Source organism: Haliotis cracherodii, unplaced genomic scaffold, assembly GCF_022045235.1.
Source record: "Haliotis cracherodii isolate W230 unplaced genomic scaffold, xgHalCrac1.p SCAF_32, whole genome shotgun sequence".
In the NCBI taxonomy this organism is placed as follows: Eukaryota; Metazoa; Mollusca; class Gastropoda; order Lepetellida; family Haliotidae; genus Haliotis; species Haliotis cracherodii.
In genome coordinates, this window is record NW_027266289.1 from 1,313,346 (window position 1) to 1,317,684 (window position 4,339).

A 4,339-nucleotide genomic window follows, 5' to 3' on the forward strand; every position below is an offset into this window, starting at 1 on the left:
GGTCTCTGTCTGAATATGTCACATCTTCAGCTCCCTGCAATCGAGGTTGTGAAACATTTCTGCTGTAGGAATATTACATCCGCTGGGATATCCCTTGTCACACTGCCTGGCATGGTAGGCAAACGCATATTCCATACACCACATAGGTATACTTCCTAATACACACTGTCGAAATCCCCGCGGCTCCCAATATGGCCTGTATGAACTGTAATCGGCCAACCTCGTCTCTTTCCGTAACGGCTGCAGAAATGACCGCTCGTCATTCGTGACCAACTCGTGTTATTCCGGGACAAGCAAGTCTACCCATAATTCCCTGTATGGCCGAGGGCGCCATTTTGGAACACAAATGTAAACAAACACTCAAACCTCGTGTAATCGATGTACACCGTGATGCTTGATTGCGATATGCTTACCTCGTGTATCGATACATTGTTCTCAATCACCTCTAACTCGGAAATCCCGGTCGAAATCCACCTGAGCCATCCACAACGAGGACGTCAAGTATTTCGAAAACTCGATTGACAGCCGAAGGAAGGAAGAGCAGCTTGCAGATGCCAGGTACGTAGCAGGGCTTCGAGACATAATGTTCAATGATTTCTATACAGAGATCTTATGAAATGGATTGATTTAGATATTTTCCTGATCTCCATGTTACTACTGTAAACGTCAAGGGCCTTTTAGTTTTGTTGTTTTCGGAAACCCTTTGTTATTATTATGATCAAGTGTTTGTTGTGACATGGTATTTCTATTTGGGATTGCATAAGAGCTACAGGTGCAGGACTTTTAAGGGTCGTGTCCTTATTCTCAACACAACGCTGGAATTTGATGATGAGGGTTAGTTACCAAGGGTATAAATCTGGCAAAGTGCATGTCAAACAAAACGTGGCATTCAATTCCAATCATGTGTTGCCACCTGAACCACCTGAAAGTGAGATATGGATTACAATGAATAATGACAGCTTATCAATCTTTAACAAATTCACCCTGAAACATTGAAAGGATAAAGACAAGTTAGTTGTTTTCTGTTTCAGCATGTTCAGGGTTTCTGGGCAGGTTCACAGACATCCTCAGGGAGGATACCAAGTATTGAGTGAGTATTTTTGTTTGTGATAAATACAAACTACATGTATTCATCATGGTATATTTCAATGTAATGTGAAACATCACACTCACAATAGTCCAGCTCTGTGATGGCAGCCTGTAAATAATTGAACATGGACCAGGCAATCTAGTGATTGTTATTTTCAGCCAAGATCCATGCCCTCAGAGTATGATGACAACCTAGTCTGACCACTCAATTCATTAGTTGATTAGTGTTTGCAGCGGTAGAAACTAACACTTTCAGTCCACTAGTCCTAAAATGATAGCATATAGCAAAACCTTTAAAATGTCAAAATGACTAGTGCCAATTTCTAACCCTGGTGTTTGGATGTTGTGTTTGTGTGTGTATGTATGAGTGTATTTAGGTTGGTTTGTTGTTTAACGCCGCACTCAGCTATATGACGGCGGTCTGTAAATAATCGAGTCTGGACCAGAAAACCCAGTGATTCATATCATGAGCATCGAGCCACAGAATTTAGATCAATGACATGCATCAACCAAGTCAGAGAGTCTGACCACCCAATCCCGTTAGTCACCTTTTACGACAAGCCTAATGGCCTTTTACGGCAAGCATGTGTTGCTGAAGACCTAGTCTACCCCGGAATCTTCACGGGTCGAGTGTATTTAACTTAAATCATGAATCTTATACTTGTTTCTCTGTGCTTTTACAATGTAACCCAAATTTTCTCTGGAATAATAAAGTATTCTCTTATTTATATCATTTCTGAACAAAGTGTCATATCAAGGTTAGATCTCTGTCAAAACAGTGCCATGGAAAAGCCAAACAAATAGCCTAGAAATAAAAGTAAATACTGCATTGCATTAATCTGCATTTCAAGAAAATGTGGCAATAATTCATGGAATGATATTCACCTCGGTGAGGATCTCTCTGCATTGTCGAACAAGTTATTTCCTATGTAATGTATGTGTTGAATGACCCTGACTTTGTTGTCAAAATATTGTTTTAACATTTGTTAAATATGGGGATAAATGTCATCTCTGAATGTTTGACATGAATTATTATGATTAGGGTAGTTCTAAGTCGGAATCACAACCGGGGTCTTTTCATTTGAATCAAATGTACAACATGTACAGTTTGGACATTTCTGTGATGTGAATGCTACTTATGTTTGTAGAATGTCCGGATGAATAAAAGAGACAGTCATCCATGCAGCATCAATGCAAAGAAAGACCATAGAAGAGCAACAGTGAGTGGTAAATATTTTGAAATTATTCTGTTTGGTTCATATGGTTATTTTGCAAATATGTCTTCAGTTTGTTCCTTATCGCTGTAGGCACGGATGTCCTATTATCTAAGGCACTACAATTTTCTGTGCAGAGTTGCATCTCTTGGGCTTAGCAGAAACCTATAGTCATGGGTTCAAATCCTGGTTCTCCCCGGGTTAAAGCATTCGCTCGTCACGCCGAAGACCCGGGTTCGATTCCCGACATGGGTACAATGTGTGAAGCCCATTTCTGGTGTCCCCCGCCGTGATATTGCTGGAATATTGCTAAAAGCGGCGTAAAACCATACTCAGTCAGTCAGTGGTTCTCCCCGATTATGTTGCTAGGTTTGTCAGCATTATACACATACTCGTGGGATTCATCAAAGACCTGCATCACTTAAGACTTTCTTCCCACATCAAACTAACATGCGGTGATATATCTGGAATACTGTTCAAAGCAGTGTTAAAGCCAAATCATTTATTTAACACTGCATCCAGCAAAAGTTTGGCTATATGACAAGGATTGTGAATATATATTTTTCCATGTTGATGAGTTGAAACAATCACTAAATGACATCTCTTAAAAAGATTCCCAGCATTCCAAGCCTAATTAATAGATAAGGTTGTGATTGAGTAGGCTCATTGATCACATGTAATCATACCACAGTGATGTGGGATATTGTCCATAATAGTTATCATCGGTTTGTCTGGACCGAGTTCATAACATTAGTCACTGGTTTGTCTGGTTGAGATTTGAGATGTGATTATCTTAAATGTTTAGCATATAACAAGACTCACATATGACAACTTAAGTGATTTTGCTGCCTTCTATCTGTAAGTACATGTGGCAACAATTCTTTTTGATTGCTAAAATCTTTTTACATAATGCTGCAGAAACTGAAGTCCTGCTTGAGATCCCTGGATGAGTACTCCAGGTTGACAGTCTGGAAGGACCAGACAAGGGAGTCCTAAACAGAGGATATCAGATATCAGAGGTGATTTGCAGACAGCGATGATGAGGGTCCTGTTATTTCAATGGAGGCCGACCGAGAAATTGTATGCCAAATGGTACTGGGACACACAAAGGCTGGTCTGGCTAATATGAGAAGACCAATCAATGCCAAGCTGGAGTGGAATTCTTCCAGGACATTCAGGAAATTCTTGTAAACACTTGAAAGGAATGATAAATGGGACTTATTGTCTTTAAATGTGGACCCAAACACCAAATGGAAAGTTCACAATTCTACTAACACAATGCAGCAGAGATAGAGTCTAACTGGTATCCCCTCATCCTGGTTCCTGTTCATCCATGGCAATATAGAAAGAAAAGGAGGATTGAGGGAAAGTAAGTTATCTGAACTGGTGAACATAATCCGTAGGTACTGTCAAGCGAACAGTTATCACACTCTGTTATGAGTATTGAAGAATAGGATGAAATTGCATTCTGCATCAGGAACCATCATGTGGACACTGTTCAATGTGCGATATACTATAGGCATATGAATAAAAGAAATTGATAATTTGATTGTTGCTTATGTTTCATTTGCCAGCTGTGTAAATGGGAATGTTTCATGATTTTGCCTCAGTTTAATAGCCACACTTATCTTATGAAACCATGCATTGCTTGGGCATCTCAAGATAAATAACACATGTTTCCTTTGCTCTGAAAACGTCTGATGACACATTGATCTGTTATGTCAAAGGTTAAAGTCACAACCAGACAAAAAGTTTGTTTGTGGTCTAACTCTTCCTTTGGGCAGGGGTCGAAGTTGGAAAAAGGTCGTGTGTGATCTATATATACTACATTTTCCCTTAAATTGCCTTTTCTACAGAAGTCTTAGTAACTCTTATACATATACTGGTTACATTACTTCCATATTTTGGTCAATGATATGTTGAATTCTACCAAAGGACTGCATATTTGGTTTATGTGCTGGATAGCTCTTTGAAATGTTTTTGAAATATTTATCACTGATATTGAAGGTCAAATTCACACTCAAAAGTGATAACTC

General features: G+C 39.3%; 1 long non-coding RNA gene across 2 annotated transcripts; it reads left to right on the forward strand.

Moving 5' to 3' along the window:
• Positions 1-326: 326 nt before the first annotated feature.
• On the forward strand, positions 327-3,305 carry LOC139477218 (uncharacterized). 2 transcript variants are annotated; one of them, XR_011654150.1, is made up of 4 exons: positions 327-558; positions 1,032-1,090; positions 2,238-2,309; positions 3,222-3,305. It is a non-coding gene; the product is annotated as an uncharacterized lncRNA (long non-coding RNA). The 2 variants fall into 2 exon arrangements; XR_011654149.1 differs by having other exon boundaries at positions 2,238-2,316; positions 3,222-3,292.
• The last annotated feature ends 1,034 nt before the right edge of the window (positions 3,306-4,339 follow it).